The sequence below is a fragment of the Eublepharis macularius genome, chromosome 2 (genome assembly GCF_028583425.1).
Source record: "Eublepharis macularius isolate TG4126 chromosome 2, MPM_Emac_v1.0, whole genome shotgun sequence".
NCBI lineage: Eukaryota > Metazoa > Chordata > Lepidosauria > Squamata > Eublepharidae > Eublepharis > Eublepharis macularius.
Window position 1 is genome coordinate 69,818,844 of NC_072791.1, and position 13,949 is coordinate 69,832,792.

The following is a 13,949-nucleotide window of genomic DNA, read 5'->3' on the forward strand; positions in this document are numbered from 1 at the left end:
AATTTATTCAGGAACTACAACTTAGATAGAAAGCAGAGAAACAGAATAGACACTAATTACCTCACTAAACTGGGAAAGGGGGACTTCTGGGAAGAAGCAGGAAGTAGCCTAAGAGTACCAATCTGGAGACATGCAAGGACAGAACAAAAGAAAGGAAGAAAGAAGGATCTTATTTTGCTATCTGTCAGATTTGCTGCCCCCTGCAGGTACTCTGTGTCTTCTGCCTTCTCTGTACACAAGACATTGTATTTCCAGCATCACCCCATACTTTACCACGAAGCTGTTTTCTCAACCTGGAGCTGGCATGTGAGGCCTGAAGCATCCCCACCCCTCTCAGGCCGGCTTAGACCAGAGGAGAGGTAGCTAAGGAGGGAGATGCAGGGAGGTAAGGCCTGAGAGGAACCCAGCCACCTCTGTTACCCAGGACCATGCCCACTTTTATGGGGCTGTAAGCAAGCCCAGGGTTGTCCCGCCCACAGGACTTCCTTTATTGTAAACCACCTTGAGTTCCTGTAAGGTAGAAAGGCGGCTAATAAATGTTTTAAATATATAAAAATAAAAGGCAGGAAGTAGAGAAGCCAAGAAGAAGGACCTTGCAGTTAAAAGAGAGGTAGGGCTAGGATGAGACAGAACTTGCCTCATCCCCCAGTGATTGAAGTTTTGTTTGTGGCTTGCCACTAAAGGGTGCTGGAGGGCATGGCAGCCCTGAGATCCATCTCTCAGGAGGCAGAGCCTGACACAAAATGAACCTATATATGCTGTGTATTTAATTTTTCTTCTTGTATGATACTGTACAACCCCACTCCCCCTTTTTTCCTCTGAAGGGTATTATATGTTGTCCTGAGCTCAGACACAATTATGACACAGCAAATCCTACAGTGAAGTATTACTCCTTGAAATAGGTAATCAGTCTGCCATTGATAAAAATATGAGCAGCAGGCTGGATCCCAAACATTGCGTAAGCTTTGGTGTATTACTAAGTACATATTCCTTGATGTATATCTAGAGAAAGGCAGCTCCAGCTAGATGTATGATATGTGATCCTCAACTTCTCGTTATACAAAGCAAGGCTGCCCAGAAGGTTTATAGGGCCTGCTGCCACTGCCTGCAAGGACATGTGTATTATTACAAAAGTGGGATACCACATGTGAGAATTCTGCATATGACTCCTCCTTGCCTTAGGAACAAGTGCATTTTCCCTACTTGCTCCTGCAGTAGAAAGAGTGGTGCAGAGTTTACCTCAGAAACAGGTACTAAATGAAAATGACTTTAACAGTTTGCAGGTGAAGTATTTATTAAACTTATTTGACAAAGTTAGGAATGAAAGAACAAAACAATGGTCTGACCACGGTTCAGCCAAATCTCCAGCATTAAAACAAGACTTTCCCTCAAAGTCAAAGGATCAGTTCCCAGGGCCTTTCACTATTTGAGAGTCTCAGGGTTGCCATGGAAGCTATAAATACCTGGGCTGGACTTGACTTGGAACACTCAGAATGAACAAAAGTGTACAAATAGGTCAATCAACAGATTAATTATGCCTTTACTGTTTAGAGATCCCAAATATGCATGTGAACTGCTAGGATTTCCAGGGGAGAGAAAAGAGAGATCGTGTGAGTTTTAAGTCAATCCATCCCCACATCTCCCCTAATTTACTGTAAAGTGACAGGAGGACCATTCGCCATAGTTTTAAAAATATTCCTGTTGCAAATTCATGCTCTAAAAAAAAAAAGCTGCACAGTCCTAATTCTAATTCCTATTAATTTGTGCAGACATAGAAGGCATTAGCAAGGGAAGCCTGTAAGCCACAGCATCTGTTTAGCTACAGAAATAAATACGATTTGCTGGAGACTTCTAATCCTATTTATCTTTGATGTGTAAGCTAATCAGAATTAGTAGCAGCAATACAATTTTTTAAGTTAACATACTTGACAACTTAGCCACTGTAATCAAGCAGATCAAACCATTTGCTGACTTTCAAGTGAGAAAATAAGACTCACACTGCTTCTGCCTTTCTGCCTTTCTGCACAGTCAATTTTTGGTGAAGCGGGGCGGGGGGCGTCGGGGGGAGCGGCGCAGCCGCGACCCCCGGGGGCCCCCGGCCCGCCGCAGGCGGGGCGGGGGGGCGTCGGGGGGAGCGGCGCAGCCGCGACCCCCGGGGGCCCCCGGCCCGCCGCAGGCGGGGCGGGGGGCGTCGGGGGGAGCGGCGCAGCCGCGACCCCCGGGGGCCCCCGGCCCGCCGCAGGCGGGGCGGGGGGCGTCGGGGGGGAGCGGCGCAGCCGCGACCCCCGGGGGCCCCCGGCCCGCCGCAGGCGGGGCGGGGGGGCGTCGGGGGGAGCGGCGCAGCCGCGACCCCCGGGGGCCCCCGGCCCGCCGCAGGCGGGGCGGGGGGCGTCGGGGGGAGCGGCGCAGCCGCGACCCCCGGGGGCCCCCGGCCCGCCGCAGGCGGGGCGGGGGGCGTCGGGGGGAGCGGCGCAGCCGCGACCCCCGGGGGCCCCCGGCCCGCCGCAGGCGGGGCGGGGGGCGTCGGGGGGAGCGGCGCAGCCGCGACCCCCGGGGGCCTGGCTGTCTTTGTCTTTGTCTTTGTCTTTGTCTTTGTCTTTGTCTTTGTCTTTGTCTTTGTCTTTGTCTTTGTCTTTGTCTTTGTCTTTGTCTTTGTCTTTGTCTTTGTCTTTGTCTTTGTCTTTGTCTTTGTCTTTGTCTTTGTCTTTGTCTTTGTCTTTGTCTTTGTCTTTGTCTTTGTCTTTGTCTTTGTCTTTGTCTTTGTCTTTGTCTTTGTCTTTGTCTTTGTCTTTGTCTTTGTCTTTGTCTTTGTCTTTGTCTTTGTCTTTGTCTTTGTCTTTGTCTTTGTCTTTGTCTTTGTCTTTGTCTTTGTCTTTGTCTTTGTCTTTGTCTTTGTCTTTGTCTTTGTCTTTGTCTTTGTCTTTGTCTTTGTCTTTGTCTTTGTCTTTGTCTTTGTCTTTGTCTTTGTCTTTGTCTTTGTCTTTGTCTTTGTCTTTGTCTTTGTCTTTGTCTTTGTCTTTGTCTTTGTCTTTGTCTTTGTCTTTGTCTTTGTCTTTGTCTTTGTCTTTGTCTTTGTCTTTGTCTTTGTCTTTGTCTTTGTCTTTGTCTTTGTCTTTGTCTTTGTCTTTGTCTTTGTCTTTGTCTTTGTCTTTGTCTTTGTCTTTGTCTTTGTCTTCGTCTTTGTCTTTGTCTTCGTCTTCGTCTTCGTCTTCGTCTTCGTCTTCGTCTTCGTCTTCGTCTTCGTCTTCGTCTTCGTCTTCGTCTTCGTCTTCGTCTTCGTCTTCGTCTTCGTCTTCGTCTTCGTCTTCGTCTTCGTCTTCGTCTTCGTCTTCGTCTTCGTCTTCGTCTTCGTCTTCGTCTTCGTCTTCGTCTTCGTCTTCGTCTTCGTCTTCGTCTTCGTCTTCGTCTTCGTCTTCGTCTTCGTCTTCGTCTTCGTCTTCGTCTTCGTCTTCGTCTTCGTCTTCGTCTTCGTCTTCGTCTTCGTCTTCGTCTTCGCCCTCCGCCCTCCGCCCTCCGCCCTCCGCCCTCCGCCCTCCGCCCTCCGCCCTCCGCCCTCCGCCCTCCGCCCTCCGCCCTCCGCCCTCCGCCCTCCGCCCTCCGCCCTCCGCCCTCCGCCCTCCGCCCTCCGCCCTCCGCCCTCCGCCCTCCGCCCTCCGCCCTCCGCCCTCCGCCCTCCGCCCTGGGGATTGGGGATTGGGGATTGGGGATTGGGGATTGGGGATTGGGGATTGGGGATTGGGGATTGGGGATTGGGGATTGGGGATTGGGGATTGGGGATTGGGGATTGGGGATTGGGGATTTTATTTTTGGCAACCTCTTCTACAAGCAAAACTTTTGTGGTACAAAGTTGTAATGTTATAAAATGGTAAAACTTTCATAAAATTGTAAATTTACTAACAATCCATGTCAAATAAGTATATAGATAATTCAAACAGTATTGCTTCTATAATCATATTAGGCATAAATATTAAACATAACTTTTAAACATTAAGTAAAAAGTATTAAATACTCGGTAGAGATGGGTTGAAGGTTTTATCTTAAATCCTGAGCAGCTTGAAACCTTCAAGTGAGAACTGAAAACACGTTTCTCTGTTTTAGAGAAACTGTTTTTCAGTACAAAATAAATAGGATGTATGTTTTTGTTGCACTCTCCCAACCAGGAGACAGACTCCTCCTAAGAGTTTAATGGCTTCTTTCATTAACAAACACTAGTTGTTTTCATTAAGTGAGGTATCAAAATATCAATGTTCATTTAACAAGAATTAAGTTTCCTAACATTTCTTAATGAAATCGAACTCAGTCAGATTAACGATGAAATGCATTCAAGTTACCGTAGCACATATTACAAGGGTAAGTTTCCTGCCTAGATCTTCATGAGATTTCTTTTGGCTAAAACCCTGATCTGCTATTTGGATTACCATTTTTATATATTATCTTATGCAGAAATCTAACATCTTTTCATATGATAACATAGATAAATATCAAACCACAATTTACTATTTCCAATCATGTGACATTCTACCTAGCCAAAAGTACCACTATGCCCAGCTGCAAGATAAGAGATATGGATAGTAAAAATGACAGGAAAAGTTACATGACCAGATCATCCTTGGTCTCTGCTAACAATTAAAGAACATGTATTTGATACTGTTCACTATTTTTAATTGGCTGTCAAAGATAAAGAAGCACCAGTTATACACCATACTAGAAAAAGAACTACAGTGAAGTTCATACAGTGTTATTTAGAATGCATATGTTTCACTAAGTATGTGTTCTAAACCATAATCAGAAGTCTACTGGTTTGAATCCCACTACTGACATGAGCTCAGTAGGTGGCCTTGGGTCAGCCACTCCTCTCAGCCCCAGCTCCATTGTGAGGATAAGAATAACACTAACTTGTTCACTGCTCTGGGTGAGGCGCTAATATGTGTAAAAGAGCGGTATATAAGCACAGTTATTATTATTATTTATATTTCCATGACACCATCCCTTGACCTGTGAAATTAAGTATTTTGATAAATATGAAAGTGATACAAAATATAAATGCATTGCATAATGTGTGAGTGTACATATACAAACTTTAAAAATTGTATTGGATAATACCGCAAAGCATGATTACTGAGAAAGCTGCTTTCACTGCTTTCAGTGTGGAGAGCTGCTTGTAGATCAAAACAACCTGGCGAGCTGTCTTCATGTAGAGTGCACTTGATTCTCTTGGCTTTCAATTCTGCTTTCGTTCAGCATGGGTAAATCAATGTGTCAGCAGTAAACATTTGTATCACTCCTCTCTGAATGACCTTTTAAATTTTACTCCTATCGTGTCAAAGCAATTAAAATTAACAATACAGTTACTAAGCTGCTAAGATCAATTAATGGCTCTTAGGCTTTATCTATTGATCTAGTGACATCTTCAAAACCCACTGGTAACAGACTATACATACTTCTCTTCTATCCACAATATATACACAAGGATTGATTACATATTCTTATCTTCTAAATTACATATTTAAAGGGCATATTCTTATCTCCTAAATTAATTAGTCAAACTCTTACATCAAGGATTGGTGACAAGTTGTGGACAGACTATGCTTGGACAGAATGTACACTGAGAATAAATGACATTAAACAAATTGGAAACTAAATAAATCACTTTTATTTAACAAATAAATTTCTTCTGAAGTCTCTTTAGAAATTAAACAATAGAAACAAACTATGTGGCATTCCTCAAATCCACATGTAGGATGCTATGGAAGTGGTACTTAGAGGGAAATTAATCTCCGTTGCCTCCTGTCATGAAGAGCAAAAAGAAAACATTAGAAATGAAATGATATCTAGAATAAGAAAACTAGAATATGAACACAAAGAAGGCCACCCAATCTATAAACTTACTTGCATAAAAATTAGAGGGAAAAACCTCCTCACATTCTATACAAGCTATTAAAGGCACCCAGGAAAAACTCAAACTAATTCTGTGAAATTAGCCGATGTATTTGCTGAATACTACCAAACCATTTGTACATCAGACAATCCTGACACTAATCATATTTTAAATTTTTTATCATCACAGGAAATTTGGAAAAAAACTCACAAGAACATAAACAATATCTGGACCAGCCAGTCACAACAGAAGATGTTACAGTCACTATCAAATCCTTGAAAAAAATAACAGAGCTTCAGACAGGGATGGATTCCCTGCCAAATTTTTACAAAAAAATACATTCACCTACCTTCAACTCCACTAACTGCCACATGCAGCTCTGTTATGATAGGAGGTAGCATCCCTCTATCTTGGTCAGAGGCTGAAATAGTAGTTACTCCAAACAAGGACAACAATATTACAAATACTAAATCTTCTCAACCAATACCCTTACTGAATCAAGACCAAAAGATCTTTACAAGCATATTTGCCAAAACATTGTCTAAATTTAAATAACCAACTACATTCACCTTGACCAGACTGGCTTTATGCCAATAAGGAATCTTTTTGACAATACACTTAACACTTTAACTATAATTAATTTCTGTGTAGCATACAAAACCCCTGCATTACTTCTGACCTTTGATATAGAGAAGGCATTTGATTAAGTGGAAATACCATATCTAAAACTTTTTACTTCAAAAAATGGGTTTTGGCGACCAATTCTAAAATGCCATTAATGCTCTTTATCTTTCTCCAAAAGCTACAGTTAGGACTAACAATGTACATTCGATAGATATCCATATAGCAAGGGGAACTAGACAAGGCTGTCCCCTTTCCCCATTTCTGTTTGCCATAACTATAGACAGGGCCGGCACTACCATTAGACCAACTAGGCAGCCACCTTAGGCACAGACCTCAAGAGGGGCATAGTTTTATACAGATTACTTTCTTGAAAAAAATGCAACTGAGAAAACCTATTGAGCACCCCCTAATTGGTCCTGTCCACAGACATCAAGCAGCTCAAAAGCTCACCATAACTTTATTTATTTATTTATTTATTTGATGTATACCCTGCCCTCCCCACAGATGGGCTAAGGGTGGCTAACAACATTAAAAAATACATTAAAATCACAGAAACATAAAATCAATAATATTTTTTTTTAATGATTAAAATAGCCCAGGAGCAGGCTATTTAAACAAATATTGGGAGTCTGTATACAGGCATGGCAGATGGCTGAGGGCAGCTCCGGAAGAAATGGTGGTCTTAGATGGAAGAAGAAGGACACTCACTGGCACTCAGCCAAAGGCCCAGCAGAACATCTCCGTTTTACAAGCCCTCCAAACTGTAACAGTTCCCACAGGGTCCAGATCTCCAGCGGGAGAGCATTCCACCAGGCCAGGGCCAGGGCAGAAAAAGCACTCGCCCTGGTTGAGGCCAGATGGATGGCCTTTGGGCCAGGCACCACCAGGAGTTGCTTGTCTGCAGAGCACAACACACTGCAGGGGACATAATGGAAGAGGCGGTCCCGCAGGTATGGAGGTCCCAGTCCATGAAGGGCTTTAAATACCAAGGTTAACACCTTGAACCAGATCTGGAACTCCACTGGAAGCCAGTGCAGCTGGCACAGCACATGATGAATGTGCGCTTGGATGGGCGTTCCAGTAAGGATGCGTGCCGCTGCATTCTGGATCAGCTGTAACTTCTGGGTCAGGCCCAAGGGCAGTCCAGGATAGAGTGAGTTGCAGTAGTCTAGCCTGGAGGTGACCGTTGCATGGATTACTGTGCCCAGGTCCTGTGGTGAAAGATAGGGCGCCAGTTGCCTGCCCTGTCGAGGATGGAAAAAGGCAGACCTGGCAACAGTCATGACCTGGGCCTCCATTGAAAGTGTAGCATCCAAGGTCACACCCAGACTCCTCACCATCAGGGAAGGTTTCAATTGTACCCCATCAATGGCTGGGAGCCGGTTCCCAGCTCGATTGCCCCATGATCCAGACACAAAACCTCTGTCTTCAGGGGATTCAATTTCAGGCGACTCTGATGTAACCATACCGTCACAGCCTCAAGACCCTTGACCAAGGAATCCAAAGCAAGATCGGACTGGCCATCTGTAATGATTCCAATTAAATGTGTGCATGTATCTTTAAATGCTTGATGAGATAGGTGAAGAGTGGGGGGTGAAGGAGATGGATGAGTGAGTGATATGTGTCAGGCTATGGCATTCCAGACTTGATAGTCTGTTTCACTCCCTTTTGCAAGAAGATGAGGTCTTTTGATTTCGAAAGGTTTATTGAGAAAGACAGCATTCAAGCCCAGATCTGCATATTCCAGGATTAGAGATCCTGGCCGAGCAAAGCATTGCTAGGAATGAATAATAGAGTAAAGGTTGTTACATTTCACACTCCCGGAGCCCAGCCTCCCCCCCCGAGTTCATACAGCAAAACTTCTCAGAGGTGCGCTGAGCTGGCCAAGGTCGAAACAGCAGATAAGACAGGATCCTTTCCCATGGAATTGGCTCCTTGCAGGTGTTGCCTGGAACAGCAGATAAGACAGGATCCTTTCCCATGGAATCGGCTCCTTGCAGGTGTTGCCTGGAGGGAAAGAAGTCTAAACACTACACGATTAAATATGGCGTTACTTAGGTTAAAACAGTTTCTGACAATATGATTGGTTGAGGACTGAGAGGGTGGGTGGAGTGAATGCAGTTTGAGACTGAGAGTAGAGAGAAAATTTTTAGTCAGAAGAAAGCAGGCTAGCTGTGTGCTGCCTGAATATGTTGAAGTGTTTATGAGAGAAATATAACCTGTGTGGAACCTGAACTGAGCATGTTTGTGAAAGGACACTCAGTCAGGGAAAGAGAGGCCAGCTGTGTGAATGAGAGTAAATGAAGTAACTTTAAGAACCGAGAACTACGTTTATGAAACCGATATGCTTCTCGACTAAATAAAAGTTTATTTTTGTTTTGCTATATCCCAGTGTAGCTGTCATTGCTATTTCCCATTCCTATCTTCAGGGCCACATAGAACCACGAAGGAGCCTGACGCTTAGGAACGTTACCAAAGGGAAAATTTAAATAAAATATCTTGGAATAAAATATTCCTGGTGGCAGCAGACTACACAGAGAGTTAAGGGATAGATTAAAAGAAAAATCTACCCTAAAGAAAGTAAAGGTCATAACACCATCCATCAACAGATAGAGCTGAGTGTCATCCGCATACTGGTGACAACCTAGCCCAAAGCTGCGGGCTAACCAGGCAAGGGGGCACATATAGATGTTAAATAGCATCGGGGAAAGAATCGCCCCCTGAGGGATGCCACATACCAAAGAATGGTAAGCAGACATCTGTTCCTCGAGTGCCATCCTCTGTCCTAGACTGTAAAGGAAGGAGTTCAGCCATTGCAGGGCTGTTCCACGAATCCCCACATCGGCAAGGCAGTGGGTCAGAAGATTATGACTGACCATGTCAAATGCTGCTGTAAGATCTAAAAGTATCAGCAGTGCCGACCCACTCCGGTCCAGGTGTCACCGCAGATCATCTGTGAGGGCAACCAGAGCCGTCTCTGTACCATGGCCAGGCCTGAAGCTGGACTGGAATAGATCCAGGATAGAGGCATCACCCAGGTATACCTGCAGCTGTTCTGCTACCGCCCTCTCAATTACCTTACCCAGGAACGGAATATTCGAAACTGGGTGATAATTGGCTGAATCAGCAGGATCCAGTGATGCTTTCTTTAATAAGGACCGCACCACTGCCTCTTTCAGTGAGTCTGGAAAAAACCCAGAACTCAGAGAAAGATTAATGATGTCAGCTAATGGTGCCCAAATCCCATCACCACCACTTTTCACCAGCCATGATGGGCACGGGTCCAGTGGGCACGTGGTAGGTTTCACAGCCTGCAGGACCCTGCCCACCTCCTCCTGGGAGAGTGGCCTGAATTGATCTAATGTCAACCCTGAGGACGACCAAGGAGCCTCCAGTACACATACTGCATCAACTGTGGTGGACAGATCCTGGCAGAGTGACAAGATATTATCCGCAAAATAGTCTCCAAAAGCCTCACAGCTTATTACCGAATTTACATTTTTATTTGTCCCATGTGTGAGGGACGTTAAAGACCAAATCACTCTGGAAAGTTGTGCTGGAGAGAACTAGTGGACGCAGTGGAAGCTGCATAGTAGTCTCTGCAGCTTTCAGTGCCATCTCATAGGCCTTCATAAACGTCCTATAAGATGTTCTTGTCACTTCATCATGGAGTCGCCGCCACACTCGCTCTAGCCGTCTCAGCTCCCATTTGATTTGTCGTAGCTCATCAGTATACCAAGGAGCTACTCTAGTTCGGGGGCAGAGAGAGCAATCTCATCAATAGCTTCAGAGAAACGGGCATTCCAGTCCTCTATCAGCTCATCCAATGAGCCACCAGGGGGCATCGGATCCTGCAGAGCGTTCTGCAATTCAATTGGATCCATTTGACTCCATGGGCGAGCATAAATCAGCTCATCGCCCAAGCAGGAGGGGGTCATGGTGCCCAGACAAGCCCTCAGGATGAGGTGGTCTGACTATGGCACTGCTATAGCTTCATCCAGATCCACCTGTATCCCGAACCCAAAGATCAAATCCTGTGTGTATCCTGCTCGATGTGTGGGCATTGATACAAACTGGGAGAGTCCTAATGCTGCCATGGAGGCTATCATGTCCATGGCCTGTGAGGAGGTAGCATCATCGGCATGGACATTGATGTCCCCTAAGACCAGAAGCCTGGGGTACTCCAAGGCCCAGCCAGCCACCGCCTCTAACAGGCCAGGCACAGCATCTGCTGGTGCGCTGGGCAATCGGTACACCAGACAGATGGCTATACTCTCCTTGGCATCCCACACCAGGCCCAGACAATCAATGCCAGCAATCTTTGGCAAGGGGAGCAGCCTGATGGAGAAAGACTCTCGAATGAGCACCACTACCCCAACAAGACATTTCCCAATATGTAAAACAAATAGGAGAAACCTGTACCATAAATGTGTTGGAATATATGTGTGTTGCAAGGTCTGAGATTCAGTCATTATGGGGTTAATGTGTTTACCTACCATGCTATTGTTTAGATTGACCTGGAAGGGGAACCTGGCTCAAAGCCAATAATCTGCAAGCCCGGGAAACTTGAGAGTGTTTGTAAACTGTTATTGGTCAACAGGTCAGGTGATTTTCTTTCAGGGTCAAGAAGACAGAGGAAGAAGAAGATTCTCCATTCAGTTATCACAGCTCTTTGTTTGTAACCAGTAGTGAGAATGTAGCTCCAGGCATTTGTTATTTTGTAGGCAATCCTGTTAACCTTTTTTCCTTTAGAAGTAAATGATTTTAAAAGCTAAACTTGTGTGCTGACTCTCTATTGATTCAAGATCCATTGCACCTCTGAAGAAAAGCTATTTTTTAACCTTTTCCCCCAACAAAGTGGACCAGTTGAAGTAATTATTAAGGTGAAAAAGATGCTAGCGATTCATGTATATTGTTCTTTGAATAACAGCAGTATGGTATGGCTTTGGATAGGCAATATGAGATCATTAACTCTCTAAAAAGGCAAACCTTATGAGTTATATCATCCCGCTTTCAGATAATACTGCCAGTCATTGCTGCATCTCAAAATAGTCTAGGAGACTCAAAGTTATCTCAGAAGTCTCAGTCAACTTGAGAGGAACAATCCTTACTGAAACTACTCCATTTTAGCTCTCCAGAGAGCCAGCTAAAAAGAAGAAAGCAAACAAACTAAGTAACTGCAGACAAAAGTATCTCCTTTTCAAGTACAACATAATTCTCTCTCTCATTGTCTCACAGCAAACATGAGAAGGGGGTGGGAGTAGAAGACACTCTGTTGTGCCAGCCAGGAAAAAGGTGGGGAAATAGCTTCCAATGCTACAAAAAGAAACTTTTCAGCAACTTGAGGAAGCCAAGCAAGAAGTGAGAAGGAAAACAAAAGGGAAAAGGTGGGAAACTGCCTCCAGAGTAAAGAAAAAAACCCACTTCATAGAGCAAACTGTATCCCAGCAACACCAAGAGAAGAGGCAGAGTGGAAAACACTAAAATCTTCACAGCTATTCTGCTGTGTCTGGAAAGAAATGGGCAGAAAGTCAGCTTCATGACTGCAATAAAAGGGAGGAAAGTAGGGAAATTCTGCTGTAGCAATGCGCAGAGCATACTTGCTGCAGAGGAACAAGTGCAGGGAAAAATACCTCTGCACTAGAACCTACAACTATATAGTCAAGCTTTTAAGGTTTCCTCAAAATCTGAAAATCCTTTAAAGAGTTATGATGACCTCGTCCAATCCTTAAGGCCACTTTTGGTAGGTGCTCGAGAGGGAAAACTGGTCAAGACCAATTTGTCATCTAAACCTTGGTTTGATCAAAGCTGTATTTGTGCTAAAAATGCTTTAATCTATGCCTATAAGTTAGCACTGAGAGCTGATGAAAAGACCAGACAGGATGCATTTTTCTTTCATTTTTAAAAAAGAAATATAAATCACTGGTTGCCCGCTGTAAGAAAGAACATACCAGAAAACTGTGGGCCAATATAACTGAAGCAGCTACGAGCAAAAACTCAGTGGTGTTCTGGAAACTAGTGTCAAACCGCACCTCCACAGCCGCCTCCCCCTTGGCTTCCTGTATCCCCCCAGATAAATGGACTTTTTTCCCAAAAAATGTATGATGATCTTATTCAACCCCATCCTGCCCTAACAATAGAAAATCTGGCCAAATGCCCCCCAGTTCATGCCGAAGAGGTAAAAGCTTATATTAGCCAGTTAAAGAATGCAAAAGCCCCTGGGCTTGATGGAATATCTCCAGAATTACTAAAAACAAATATGGACTGGTGGGCAACCTTCCTAGCCTCCCTATTTGCTTATATTGATGAAACCGGCTACATCCCCAATGATTGGGGAATGGCTATAGTAGTCCCCTTCCATAAGAAGGGAAAGAAGGAGGATCCATCCAATTATAGACCAATCAGCTTACTAAGCATTGTAAGCAAGTTGTCTACAAAACATCTGCTGAAGAAATTTTTAGACTGGCTAGAACAGGAGGATATAATTGCTGATGAGCAAGCTGGGTTTAGAGCTGGCAGGTCAACAATAGATCACTGACTAGTAATGCAACACCTTGTAGAGAAATACGCTACAGGAGACCAAGCATCACTTTACCGGGCATTTGTTGATTTAAAAGCAGCTTTTGACACAGTCTCTAGAAATAGACTTTGGAGGAAACTGCAGGCCTCCTCTACTGATAGGCGACTGCTGTTCCTTTTGGGGGCTATGCACAAGCAAACTGCCCTGAGTAAGGTGCAGCCGAATTGGGCATTTGACTGACCCCATTCAAACTTACAGGCAGGTGTGCCTTCTAGCCCCCTTTCTGTTTATCTTCTACATCAACAATTTGGTAAACCTTTTGAATGACCCTGGATTGCACCCTCCCAAATTAGCAAATAGGCACATTCACGTACTGCTCTATGCAGATGATGCTGTATTACTTTCTAGGACCCCCATAGGGCTGAAACGAGCTCTAAAAAATTCTCCCAATTCTGTGATACTGAACACCTTCTAACTAATTACCAAAAAACTAAGATCCTGGCTTTCGGTAAAAATCCAAAGATCAGACGATGGGAGCTTGAGGGGCATCAGTTAGAACAACTTACCAGCTTCAAATATTTGGGTGTAGTTTTGCAAGCCTCAGGTACCAAAACAACACATAGCAGCTTCATTGCTGATGTGGGAGAAAAAACAGCACACGGTATACTGAAATTCTATCGATCACAAGGAGGGCAGTATGTACCGGCTGCATTCAGATTGTTTAAAGCCAAACCATTGGCCCAATTACTATACGGATCATTCTTGGGGCTGCCATCCTCCTCTTTCTCTCAACTTGAGAGAGTGCAGTCCAAATTCCTTAGAGCCCTATTACAAGTGCCCAAATGCATGCCTAACTCATGGGTTAGACTGGAAACAGGAATGTTAAGGGTAGAGGCCAGAATCACCTGTTGATATCTAAGTGTCAAA